Source organism: Puma concolor, chromosome B4 (assembly GCF_028749965.1).
Source record: "Puma concolor isolate L17-30 chromosome B4, mPumCon1.1.hap2, whole genome shotgun sequence".
NCBI lineage: Eukaryota > Metazoa > Chordata > Mammalia > Carnivora > Felidae > Puma > Puma concolor.
The window spans coordinates 115320465-115334747 of NC_141673.1; the positions used below are offsets into that span (position 1 = coordinate 115320465).

General features: G+C 47.7%; 1 long non-coding RNA gene across 1 annotated transcript; it reads left to right on the plus strand.

Annotated features, from left to right (window-relative positions):
- Positions 1–297: 297 nt before the first annotated feature.
- On the plus strand, positions 298–8520 carry LOC147579438 (uncharacterized). Its single transcript, XR_015253945.1, has 5 exons — positions 298–372; positions 2847–2988; positions 3309–3522; positions 6793–6902; positions 7790–8520. It is a non-coding gene; the product is annotated as an uncharacterized LOC147579438 (long non-coding RNA).
- The last annotated feature ends 5763 nt before the right edge of the window (positions 8521–14283 follow it).

Genomic DNA, 14283 nt, shown 5'->3' on the forward strand with positions numbered 1-14283 from the left:
GAGTTCGAGCCCCGCGTCAGGCTCTGGGCTGATGGCTCAGAGCCTGGAGCCTGTTTCCGATTCTGTGTCTCCCTCTCTCTCTGCCCCTCCCCCGTTCATGCTCTGTCTCTCTCTGTCCCAAAAATAAATAAACGTTGAAAAAAAAAAAAAAAAGAGACATTTAAAAAAAAATAAGTAAAATAAAAAGAAGTCCCGAGTCTAAAAAGACCCACCACCTGGTGCCTCTCATTTGGTTATGTGGTGACTGAGTGTTTTCCAGTTTCATACGTATAAGTCTATTTTACTCACCGCAGTAAACGGCACTTGGAGAGAGGTATGGTCAGCTACCTCTGTGTCCACCAAAGGGCATACTAAAGCTCGGACCCGCAGGAGGTATGTAAGAGAACTTCTGGCCTGATTGCAGCCCAGCCCTGGAGATAGTTGTTCATAAAGTCTATGGCAAATGATATGACATTCCCATGACTTACCCCTATGACGGGGGCCGGTTGCTACCTGCCCTTAAGTCTTTTTAAATGTTTGTAGCATTTAATGGAATATCCAGTTTTGGGATTTCAAGCACAGAAACGGGCTCTGGTGAGTTTCTACAGAAAAGGAATTTCATTTCAATCCCTTTTTAAAAGACAGGAGGTAGCTTGCAGAATGGGTGGACATCTGTGGACTCTGGAAAGGGCAGCAACAAGGAAGGAGGGTGGGTAGCAAGGTGACCATACGGGGACCTGGTCCCACTGCAGCTGCTGACTTACCACCCAGCGGGTCCTTGTCCTGGCCACCCTGGAGTCACGAAACTGCCACTGCCATGGCAATTTCTCAGTGGCCTCAGCCTCTGTGCCTCAGTCTCTCAAGAATTAGGCCCTGGATTTCAGCTCATGCCTTGAGAGACAAAACTAATGATTTGACTTTGTTTTCCTCTCTGACTGTCCAGTTCCATTATCGGCAGCCACCCTGCCCTATAACCCTTGCATCCTTCATGCCCTGAACACCATTCTGCGACAGACCCAGCCCAGTCCCCCAAGCCCTGCCCTCAGTGGGCACTTCGTTTCAGGTGGCTTCAAGTAATAATTTCACTAGCAATTTTCCCACTGTGGCTCACGATCCTACCTCTGAGCCCTCAGCCAAGCAACGATCTGGTCTCTTCCCCATTTTCCCGGGAGTCGGTTATTGGCAACCTGCTTACAGTTAGCAATGCATCCCCTGCTAGACGGTCAACTCCAAGGGGGGAGGACACAAATAAGGATTTCAATCGCGCTCTGCATCACAGAGCTATGCTTAGGAAATTCTTCGCTGGGATTCTAAAGTCTTCCATGTAGAGCCAAGATCAGCCATTAAAGAACTGTTTATGTTTTTTCAGCATCATAGGGGATCCATTGAAGGCCAGAGAGTAACCAACCTCTGGTTGTAATCCTCTGGTCCATTACTGTTTCAAGTCAGTTTTAGAGTGATGGGTGGGTTTGATTACCTGGATCCACCCAAGTTAACTTAAAGTGGGGGCCCCAGATCAGGGGATTCTTCTTGCTTCCCTCCTCAGAGAGGTGGATTCAGGTGGAAACCCTTAGACCTTCATGCTGAGCTATGGCCTCCGAGGGACCAGTTGAGACCTTCGAGAGACTCAGTTCTGTGAACATTTGAAACAGCGATGATCTGAAGGGCACTGCATAGAGATTTTTTATAGATGCATGACGGACTTAAGTTTTTTGTTGAGTGATTATTTACGAGGCATTGCTTAGAAATTGTTCAAACAAAATTCCCTCAGCTCTGAGCACCCATTTGTCTATGGACTAACATTACAAATAGTGTTTGCTGGATTCATTGGCGTCCAACCCTCTTATTTCTGGGGACACCAGTGCTCCGAATACTAGCCGAGGGGAAGCTATTATGTGTTCCCGCATCTTGGAGAAAGCTGCTTATTAGTAAAATGCATCACTGCCAAGTTTAGGCACTCTTACAAAGATCCAACCTGAAAGGGGCCTTCAGATCCTCACTTCAACTTCTTAATCTAAGGAGAGAAACAGGGTGTACTTAAGGCCCACACTGCCTGGAACTCTCATCTGCCCCCTCCTTTTAGAAACTCCAAGACTCTTGGTGCTGGTTCTGGCTAAGGAGGCCGAGGAGTTAATGACAGGAACCTGAAGCCTAGACGGTTCTCAGCACTTCCTAATGCTCCGTGGTTTCTTCTCTTCTGACATGGCGTTTGCTTTCCAGATTACTTGCTTCCATAATGCGCTAATGCTGCCTGGTTTTGAGGAGCCGCACAGGCTCTCAGGACTTGGCGGGGCCTCCTGGTGCAGAGCCTGCATCTGGCTGTGGCCCACCTGTTCTCCCGCCTGTTTCCCGGATGCCCCACTCACGAGGGGAGGGGTTCTTCTCTGCGCCGCGCCCCCCCCCCCCCCCCCCCGGGGGCGGGAGGCAGCCAGCGGGCCAGAAGCTGCACAGCTGGGACTCATTCAGGGCAAGCCTGGGGCGGGCAGGCCCAGCCCAGAGTGGAACCACGTTCTCTGTCAAGTGCCGGCCAAACCCATCTGCCCCACACCTTCTTCACACGAACTGTTCTCCTGGTTTCTTTGGAAAGTAATTTTACACCAGCCCATCCAAGCTGAGGCAAGGAGTTGAAAGTTTAGCACAGGCCCATGGGGAAACAGGAACAAAAATGAAACGGCCCAAGATACTCTCCTTTTTACCCATTCCAACACTGATTGCATGGCCTCCGGCCGTGCCTCAGAGCACACAGTAGAACAGCTGGAATTGATCAGTGGGCCCCATATTAACCCATTGGTTCCAGGAGGTGGGATTTCCTGAACCCAAAGCACTAATTTTTGCACGTTTTTTGGTCTTTCCTTTCTGACTTTTAGGGAAGCAGGGAGCGTGTGTGGGCAAACAGGCCAAACGGAGCGGCAGCACACTGTTCCTCCATTAGCTTCACGCAGCAAACTGAGAAGCCCAGAGAGAAAGGAAAACACATTCTGGACGGCCTTTGTTTATTGTTCCTCGCAGGTATGCTGAGGTCTCCATGTTCTGGCCCAACTTGCCTGTAGCCTCTGGAAAATAAGACCCGAAATAACACTGACGCCCCCTCCCCCATCGCCCCTCCCTGAGCCGGTTAAATAGGCGTGAGAATGCTGGACCGGAGGAGGGGTGCTGGCAGTCTCCGAGCCAAGTCTCCCCTTCAGCGAGACCCCCGAGGAAGAGTCACGAGAGGCGGTGGTGCATGCACGGGTGGCAGGGCGCCAGAAAAAAAAACCCCGAAAACAGCTTCTCACAGCTTCTCACAGGCTTTCGCGATTGGCTCAACTTTCCTCTTGTCCCCTCTTCAGAGCAGCTCGGAGCTTACCCAGAGGAGCCTGCTGGGAGTGAGATCGTCAGCAGACCTTAAGCTTCAGCCAGGTGGAAGGCAATCCCCACGGCGACCACTCAGTCGGCGTCCCCCCGGGCTGCGCAGGTGCAGCACCTGTAGTAGGCGTGGCCACATGAGCCCGTGAGTAAGGACCCTTCATCCAGTGCCAGCCACCGGATAGGAGCCAGGCCATGGTAGGTCCTGCTGCCTGCTTAAGCTCTTCCGCATCTCGTGCTGCTGCATGAATTTCCCTGCAAAGATCACCATGTGGTACGTACATGTGGGTCCACGGTCAGGTGACCGCTGGGTAAACAGCGCTGGCATTTTCCCATGAGCTGCAAACGTTCAGAGCTCGCAGCGGAATCTGCACATGCCTGGCATGCGTTTGCCCTCCTCTGTGGCCCCTTTCCCAAACACCCCGACTCCCCCCGCTAGATCCCTGCCTCGGGCCGGCAGATCAGAGGCCTCCATTTTCAGTAAGCACGTCGACTGGGTGGGACTGCCCATAGACCCTCCAAACGTCCCTCTAAGGCCCAGGGGAACGGGGTGAGGTGCCCAGGATTTCAGAGAACACATCCTGGCCTTGCAGAGCAGGAGGGAAGGGGGCATTCTCTCACAATGCATGGGGCCTTTCCTAAACTGCGACCTGCGGTCTTAGGGTTTCATTACCCACATGTGCGGGAGGGCTCTCTGGAGACCAAGACTGAGGTGACAGGAGGGTACCCCCATCTTCGGGCTGCAGGCAGGGAGGAGGAGGGAAGGAGGGCAACCTCCCAGCCAGCAGGGAGAGGCCAACGGAAGAGTGCAGACAATAGCAGGTGGGCGGGCATTGCCAGTGGGCCCACAACAGAGGCCTCCAGGATGTTCTGAACGCTGTGATGTGAGGGACCCAGGAACCAGTGCCCGGCTGCTCTCCATTCTAGAAGTACTGGTTTTGTTCATCGGAGCTGGGGGAGGGGGGGGTCTCCTGTCCTGTGAAGTGCCAATTCCCCCAGGAAGGGTGTGCTATCAAGAGTTTACAGACCAGCTTCCCGTAGGACAAGGGCTCTCGGGGTTGCTGACAAGCAGGAGGAAAGAAAGGAGAAAGACGGAGAGTGGTGCCTAGTTTATCTCCTTTGCAATTATGCCCTGGCGGCCTGGACAAGTGGTGGAACAGTCTCTTGAAAAGTAATTAAGAAAGGCATGCAAAAATAGCTAATAGTTTTTCCCTTAGACCTGACTTTCATTTACCTACAAGCACCCTCAAAAAAAAAAAAAAACAAAAAACAGCCCAGATTTGTTTAAAAGAACTGGATGGTCTATAAGGAGGTGGCCACGCAGGTGGGAGAAGAGCGGCTCGGGCAGGTGTGGAAATGAGATAGAGGAGACGTGGCCACGTGGCCGCAGCAGGGCGGGGAGCCACCTGGAAGGGAGGCCTGGAGGCTGTGGAGGGGGCGGCCAGGAAGGCGGAGGGCCGGCCCAACCTACAGCACGCGCCCAGCCCCATTCCTGGGCTCAGCGGGTTGCAGGGAAAGCCTGGGGCGCAGCTCCGGGAGCGCTCTGATCGTTAATAGAAAGAAAAGGTAGAGAATATTGAATTTCTGATTAGGCCTGCTGCCTGATGCTCATCGGCTCAGCTCTGAGTCCTCATGGGCCACGGATCGTTTTTATGACTGGTGAATAAATGATTATTATCTCCATAATCTCCCCAGCACAAGGGCCCAGCCGGCGGCGGCTCCAGCGCCATCCCTCAGGGGATGGGGAAGAGCTGGGCACAGCAGCCGTTTTCTGCTCCACAGTGGCTCTGGGACTTTCCAGTAAAGCCACACCTGAGAAGGTCGTGAGTGCAGACAGCCAGGGCCTCGTGCCCCTCCTGGCCTAGCTGGGAAGGGGCAGGGAGAGGGGTGTGGTGGTGTCCCAGCGGCCTGTAACTGGCACAGTCCCTCTCCACGCCATCACGGCTCTGCCCACGACCCGCATACCCACTGAGGAGGGTGCAGGCTCCCCGCCCCATCTGAGAGGAGGGAACAGAACCCCTGTCTGAATCGCCCATTTCTCCAGCAGACACCAGGCCCTGCTGCCCGCGGGTGTCCAGCCTGTGAGGTGCAGAGGCAGGGCCTCGTCTGAGCTGAGTTGGAGTGATAAGGGGCCGCTTTACTGTTTGTTTGGTAAGCGGATGGGCAAGCACCTTCCTAAATGTGAGCCTGTCACAGCATTTTCTTGTCCTACTGTCTCTCTGGGCACCATCTCTAGACCCAAGGGCAGCGGAAGCCGCAGGCTGCCTGCCGGGGCCAGATAATGCAGGCACAGTGCTGCAGTCACATTTAATTTTCTTAAGCTGTCACATCTCAGCCTTTGGAAGACACCACTCCCTGGAGAAGGGATCTCAGCCTTGTCTTCATGGTCCCCCTTCTGTGCGCCAAATGGCTCCAGCTCCTAACGTCTGCGATGGGTCATCAATTAGCCCGGTGAAGTCACCAGGGGCGGGGGGGGGGGGGGACTGCCAGCCTGCCTGCCTGGCAACGGCTCTTGGGATTCTCCACCCTCCCTTCCTCTATATTAAATTTCAGTTTCAGGATCACCAGCGTCCACCCGACATGAAGAGAAGACCCAGGCCGGAGCTTCCAAAGGCCAACAAAAACCCCTGGGCCCTGGCACTGTCTCAGATGCTGGCTGTAAGAAAAAGCAGGGCTTTCTGGTCCCCGTCAGCCTCTTGTGCATGCAGTTTCCTTCCTCTGGTTTTGTAATCTCTGTTAATTGCCAGGCACTTTCCATTGTATGTGACTTCATCGTGGACTCGAGGCTCCGTCAGTTCAGCGAGTGGGGACTGAGCCAAACAGTGTTCTGATCAACTTCACCCTCCAGTGTGTTCTGGGCTCGCTCAGCACAAACAGGCACTGCTTTTCCATGCACGCGGCCAGCTCCCCGGACGAGCCTGAGGCCCCCTCTGCCGGCCGCCGGCCTCCATGGCACCCAGCGACAGGCCCCGCGAGGCGGTGCCCGTCAGGCCATCTGTACCTATGGAAGTAAACTCAGAAAGTTATCAGGCATTTTTTCTTAGCACCCTACAATAGCTGGGAATGGGAACCCATGCCAGAATTTGTCCGGCTGGTCACGGTTCACTTGGTGACCCCCACTCCGCTAAGCTGACTTAACCAACCTTCTGTGTTTGTGTGCCACTTCCACGTACACAGTTGAGATGCGTTCTTGGGAGGCGTTACATACTCTGCATGAAGTGTGGCAGCTCCTCCCACAGGCGCCCGTGAGTCCTGTTGTATCAGGTCCGTGTTCCGTCTGCTCCTTCACTCAGACATCTCCCTGAGAGGCCATGTTGAACACAGAGCCCTGCACATAGCAACTGCAACTACTTCTGAATAAATGTGTCAAGGACTCTTTGAATGACTCAGTGGGTGGTTTGTTGCTATGTGGGAGAAAGGTCTGGTCACTGAGCTACTGAAGAATAAAAAAGGCATGCTTTCTTACAGCTCACTGGGCCAGTCACCGGTGTCTCTCAGAAGTTGCCCCACCTGGTACCTCTCGTGCCGACTACCTGGTACCACTGTCTGAACTCCGAGGGGACAGTTCCCCGGCATTGGTAAGCTGGAAATGCTAAGAGCGTCTTCGTGAACACACATCATGCGGACGGTCTCACAGGTAGACGGAGCTACAGGCACATAAGCACCAAGTCAGGCCACACACAGTAAAAATAGACCAATGACCCAAAGGGTGCGTTTTTTGTTTTGTTTTGTTTTTTTTCTCGTTGCCTCTCAGGGCGGATTTCCTGAGGAGTAGGAGTGTGAAGCATTTGCCCCAGCCTCAGGAAATCCTGACTCCCCAGATGGCCGTTAGAGCAAACACCTCTGTAACCTTCCCCCTCAGAACCAGGAAGAGGCCTAGTCAAAGACCTTTCGCTGTCTTTGGAAGGCTTGGGGGCGCGGGAGGGACATTGGCTTCTGTGGTCATCAGCTGGTCTTGAGCAGAGTGAGGCTCGTTGCTTCAGCGTGGCCCGGGGTCTGTGCTGGCCATGCAGGTGTCCCACCGCCCCCCCTGGTCCTCAACTGAGGTTTGTATACACCTTTCTCCCATGATGCAGCTCGTTTGTGGTCAGCTGTAATAGGTGGTTGTCAGAACCACTGGTGGAAGCCAGGGAAGGCCCCTCTTTCAGGTCACGGGTGGCTTTGTTGTCCTGTCCCAGACAGGTGTCTTCATGCTAACCTGTGGGCACACTCCTCTAACACCCCACCCCCCAAGGACCGCCCTACTAAGCCTTCTTTCGGCATTAGGTCCAAACTCCTTGACGGTTCCCTGAGGCCTGGGTCCTCTCCCCCATGGGAGGGCCGTGCACAGGGCCTCCCCCACAGTGGCCCCTTCTCCTCCTGGCGCCCCAGGAACTCCCCACACCCCCAGCCTTTGCCTTTCTTTCCCTCAGTGGCCACACCTCCCGTGGTCATCCCTCTGTCTGGTCTTCTCTCCCGCCTGCAGCACCCAGGCCACGTTCCATCTTCTTCGTTCATCTGTCGTCGTCTAATTGGAACCTCACCTCAAACGCCCCCTTTTCTCAACTCCCGTGGTACTTAAGTATCAGGAAGAACTTGCTGGTATTTTTGTCTCTGTGACTCTCTACTAAATCCTTTGAGGAGACGTACTGAGGTGAGAGAGGACGTGTCCCCCATAGACTTTAGCTCTTGAGCTCTGGGCCTGTGTGCTCCTCTTTAACCCTCTGACAAATTACCCCACCTCAGTGGTTCCCAACTGGAGGACGATTTTGCAGTGTCCGGAGACTTTTTTCATTGTCAGCGGTGGGATGGCGCCCACAGCCTCTGTTGTGCACAGGCTTAACTTCCTACGCTGCACGGGGCAGGCCCTCCAGCAAAGGGTTATCTGACCCCAAATGTCAATAGTGCCAACAAGTGAGACACCCTGCCCGACCTCCAGTCTTCCCACCTGTAAAGGAGGAAGGTTGTGAACTAACCAACTGAAACGATGTGTGTGAAAACATCATCTGTTTTCTAGCTCTTTCTATCTGGCTCTCCACCCCTTACCACGCAGTGTCTCTTTCTGCAAAGTCGGGACAGTGTGAGGATAAGAGCCAACATTGAAGGAACACTTATTATGGATTATCTCACCTGATCTTCCGGGAAACCAACTGTACAGCCACAAGTATGGGCCCTGCTTTCCAGAAGGGAAAACGGATGCCTGCAGCCCGGAGGAGGCCGCCAAGGAAGGGCTCACACCCAGCGGTGCAGCTGGGACTTCTGAGGTTACACTCTAACCATTCGTTGGGTCACCTCGAGATGATCGTAAAAGCATTTGAAACGTAGGACTGTACAAGTGTGATTGTGGTTCTCTCTCTCTCTCTCTCTCTCTCTCTCTCTCTCTCTCTCTCTCTCGTGCTGCCTCCTCCCACAGCACGGTGTCGGGCATGCAGCGGAGACACAATAAATCCTTGAAGATTAATTCAATATGGATTCCTCTGGTGAGTCAGGAGAGGCTGAAAAACTGAGGGATCCTGTGGGGCCTGCAAGCTAAATTACTAGGAACTTGGAGAGTGCAGGGAGCTGGGAAGAGTTTCAGTGGCCCTAGAGGAGCCTGAGACCTTGTGAGTAGGACAGCTCACAGCCCATGCCCGGCCTGACCACCACAGGGACATGCAGGCCCTGTGCACTTTACCAGTGCACCTGTTCAGGCCGCTAGAGAATGGAATCAGTGACCCGGGGCCCAGGGCGGCCTTCTCCCTGGGGGCGGCAGTGCTCTCAACCAAGGTTGAAGACCACGAGCTTGCAGGACTGGGCACGACAGTGTGACGTCCACAGCACGACTGTCCCCTGCAGTGATGCCTTGCTCTCCCTTGAGAAGGCTTTTAATCTCCGAGGGAGAGGCTACCAGCTGCCTTGTGGGGACACATATAACCATGAGGATGGAAGGCCTAGCCTCAGCTGTACACCGTCTACCAAATCAGAGTTAACTCTTGTCTTCCTGTATTTAATGGCACATGAAGTCATTGTGACTTGCCTGTTGTGACCTGGCCGGCTTTGAGGAACAAAGTTCCTCATCACCATTCCATCACTTCCTCTTTGTTTTTCCATTTTGGAAAGTGCGAGATTAAATTTGTATCTGAAAATCTCTTTCCAAGGTTCTCCTCTGAAAATAATTCTGAGATTAAGAATGGTTCTTCTCGTGCCCTGGGCATTAAAGCCTGTAAGACTAATGACGTTCACAAAATTCTCCGAGCAACGTGCAGGAGGCAACCTAGTCCTTCTGGTAGGAAAAACATCAGTCCAACAAGAAGATGACATATTGCCTGTTCCCCTGTAAATAAAACGGGCCACATCAGTTTCTCTTCTGCCTGTGAATGATGACCAATTTATCAAGTATACACTGAATAATGATTTCCATGGGGACAACCGCTCTTATGATAAAGTGTTACTGCTCCAGCTGCATTATTATAAACAGCATTCAATTTATGGAGTTAGGAAGCAGATGCATTTCTCAGTAATGTGTCACCATTATCTAGAACCAGCCATAAAATCTAGGCTGTCATATATTTTCTGGCTGCAAACTTTAGGCGATTAATATTCCTATAAAAGTCTTGATCACAAGCCCAATTTAGAAATTAGTTGCTCAATATGATGATTAAATTTCGGAGCTGGAACTTGCCGTGGCCAAATGTGAATAGCCAAATGTGACAAATCTTATACAACTTTTCAGACGGAAGGAACTGTTTGAGACATTGGGGATTTTTGGTGAATTTCAAATGAGGCACCTTCACCTTAGGAAAGTGCCACAATCTCGCTCGGCCTTCCAGAGGAAGATGAGTCACTGGTATTTTCCTGCATCAAATACCATGGCTGTTCCCTAGGCCTGACTCAGTGTTATGGAGGTGGCAAATGCACGCCCAGATGGATGCCACACCTTGATGGATGGCGGAATCTCAACACTACTGTCTCCAGGAGGGCTTAGATGGCACCCCCTTCTTTTTCCCCAGCTCAGGGAAGGCATATAAAGCTGCCAGGACCCTAGATGTGAAGTAAGAGACACAAAATCTGGGAGAATAAACGTTGGAATGATACCTGAAAACACGACTCTCTAGAGTATAGAGTCCATATACCAGACCATGAGTGGAAAGAGTGACAAGGGCTTGGGACATTGTCACTGACTAATCAGGTACTTGAAATACACGGGCAAGGCCATGCTTGAAATTGTAATCCATAATATGTCAGCAAAACAGTTTTGTTTTATCATTTAGTTTGCAAAACCTATTTCAGCATTCAGGTCACATTGAACTATGTCATTTGTTTCCTGAGTCATTTCAAAAGAGCTGTCTTTTGTGTATCTGCAGGCTACCCAGGACGGTGATGAATTCCAAAGATGAATTTCACTATACTGAACATGGCCCATTGCATTTAAAATTAAAGAGCTGAGAAGAAACCACCACTCGCTGATGGTAAGTGTCTGGGGAAATGAACACTCATACATACTCTCATGAAGGTGCACACTGTTATGTTATGAAACTTGGGGGAGACAATCTGGCAATAAGTTTCAAAACCTATATCTTTTGACCTGGCCATTTCACTTCCAGGAATTTACCCCAAGGGAAAGAGTTAGTTAATATTTTTTTTTTTTTTTTTTTTTTTTTTTTGCCATTGAGTTGTATGAGCTCTTTATATATTTTGGATATTAGCCCCTTACCAAACATACGGTTGGCAAATATTTTCTTCCATTCTGGGTGTTGCCTTTTTGTTTTATTGATAGTTCTTTTGCTATGCAAAAGCTTTTTAGTTTGATGGTCCCATTTGTTTATTTTGGCTTTTGGTGCTCTTGCCTATGGAATCAGATCCAAATTAATATCACGGAGACTGGTATCAAGGAGCTTACTGCCTATGTTTTCTTCTAGGAGTTTTATGGTTTCAAGTCCTACATTCAAGTCTAATCCATGTTGAGTTTATTTTTGTGTATGGTGTAAGAAAGTGGTCCAGTTTCATTCTTTTGCATGTAGCTGTCCAGTTTTCCCAGCACCATTTATTGAAGACATGGTCTGTTCCCCATTGTATAGTCTTTCCTCCCTTATCGTAGATTAATTGATCATTTATGTTTGGGTTTGCTTCTGGCCTCTCTATTCTGTTCTATTGATCCATGTATCTTATCTGTTTTTGTGCAAGTACCATACTGTTTTGATTACTATAGCTTTGTAGTATAGTTTGAAATCAGGGAGCCTGACACCTCCAGCTTTGTTCTTCTTTCTCAAGGTTGCTTTGGCTCTTCAAGTTTTTTGTGGTTCCATGAAAATTTTAATATTTGTTGTGTTTGTGTGAAAATTGCCATTGGTATTTTGATAGGGATTAAATCTTGAATCTGTACATTGTTTTGGGTAGTATGGACATTTTCACAATGTTAATGCTTCCAATCATGAGCATGGAATGTCTTTTCATTTGTTTGTGTCTTCTTTGATTTCTTTCAACAGTGTCTTACAGTTTTCAGAGTATAGGTCTCTCACCTCATTGGTTAAATATATTCCTAGAGATTTTATTCTTTCTGACACAGTGGTGAATGGGATTGTTTTCTTAATTTTTTTCTGATAGCTCATTATTAGTGTATAAAAAAGCAACTGGTTTCTGTGTATTATTTTTTTATCCTGCAACTTTGGTGAATTAATTTATCAGTTCTAATGGGGTTTTTGTTTTTGTTTTAGTCTTTAGAGTTTTATGTATAGTATCATGGTCATCTGCAAATAGTGACAATTTTACCTCCTCCTTTTACCAATTTGGATGCCTTTATTTTTCTTGCCTAGTTGCTCTGGCTAGGACTTCCAAGACTGTGTTGAATAAAAGAGGCAAGGGTGGGCATCCTTGTCTTGTTCCTGATCTTGGGAAAAGCTTTCAGGTTTTCACTGCTGAGTACGATAGCTTTGGGTTTGTCATATATAGGCTATATCTATATCATCTATATCTTTATCTCAAGATATACATTTCCTCTATACCTGTTTTGTTAGGAGGTTTTTTTTTTTATTATCATAAATGGGTACTGGATTTTGTCAAATGCTTTTCTGCATCTATTTCAATGATTATGCGATCTTCATCCTTCATTTTGTTAATGTGATATATCATGTAGATTGATTTGCAGAAGTTGGAACATCCTTGCGTTCCCGGAATAAATCCCATTTGATCATTCTTTTAATGTATTATTGAATTGGTTTGCTACTATCTTGTTGACAATTTTTGCATCTATGTTTATCAGGGATATTGGCCTATAAATTTTGTGTGTGTATGTATGGCATCTTTGGTTTTGATATGAGGGCATTGCTGACCCATTAAAGTGAATTTGGAAGCGTTCCTTTTTCTTCGGTTACTTTAGAATCATTTGAGAAGGATAGTATTCACTCTTCTTTGAATGTTTGGTAGGATTCACCAGGGAAGCTGTCTGGTCTTCGACTTTTGTTTGTTGGGAGTTTTCTGATTACCGATTCAGTATCATTACTAGTAATTGGTCTGTTCGGATTTTCTATTCCTTCATAATTAAGTCTTGGAAGACGATGTGTTTCTAGGAATTTATCCATTTCTTCTAGGTTGTCCAAATTTTTAGCGTATAATTTGTTCACAGTAGCCTCTTATGATCCTTTGTATTTCTGTGGTATCCGTTGTAACTTCCCTTTTATTCTTTATTTCATTTGGGCCCTCTCTCCTTTTTTTCTTGATGACTCTGTCAAAAGGTTTGTCAACTGTGTTTATCTTTTCAGAGAATCAGGTCTTAATTTCATTAATCTTTTCTAAGTTTGTTGGTTTGTTGTCTCTATTTCATTTATTTCCACTCTGATTTTTGTTTTAATTTCCTTCCTTCTACTAATCTTGGGCTCTTTTTTTTTTTTCCTAGTTCCTTTAAGTGTAAAGTTAGATTGTTTATTTGAAAAAGTTTTTGTAGTTGTTTCTTGAGGTGGGTTCATATTGTTACGAACTTTCCTCTTGGAACTGTCTTTGCTGTGTCCCATAAATTTTGGAATTTTGTGTTTCCACTTTTATTTGACTCAAGATATTTTTTGATGTTCCATTTGCATTTCATTTCTTCATTGACCCATTGGTTATTTAGTTTTCATGTGCTTGTGTTTTTTCCATTTCTCTTCTTATAATTGATTTCTAGTTTCCTGCTATTGTGATTGGAAAAGATGCTTGATATGATTTCAGTCTTCTTGAATTTATTGAGACTTGTCTTGTGGCCGAACATGTGATCTATCCTGAAGGATATTTGTGTGCACTTGAAGAATGTATGTTCCGCTGTTTTTGGACAGAATCTTATGTAAATATCTATTAAGTCCATCTGGTCTAATGTGTCATTTAAGGCTGATATTTTCTTGCTGATTTTTTGTATGGATGAAATATCCATTGTTGTAAGTTGGGTATTTAAGTCCCCTAGTATGATTGCATTGCTGTCAATTTCTCCCTTTATGTCTGTCGATATTTGTTTATATATTTAGCTGTTCCTATTTGGGGTGTGTAAATGTTTACAAATGTTATATCTCCCTGTCAGATTCACCCCTTTATCATTATGTAATTCTTTCTTTGTCTTTGGTTACAGTCTTTGTCTTCAAGTCTCTTTTTCCTGATATTAAGTATCACTATCGCAGTTTTCCTTTCATTTCCATTTGCATGGAGTATCTTTTTCCATCCCTTCACCTTCAGTCTGTGTGTCTTTAGCTCTGAAGTGAGTCTCTGCTAGGCAGCATATGGATGGGTCAAATGTTTCTATCCATTCAGCCACCCTTTGTCTTTTGACTGTAGAACTTAGTCTATTTACATTTAAATCAACTATTGATAGGCATATACTTCTTGCCATTTTGTTAATTGTTTTCTGTTTGTTTTGTAGTTTTTCTCTTCTCTTGCTCGCTACTCTTGTGGCTTTTTTTTTTTTTTTTTTTTTTTTTAGTGTTATGTTTAGATTCCTTTCTAATTATTTTTTGTGTATCTATTATAGGTTTTTGGTTTCTG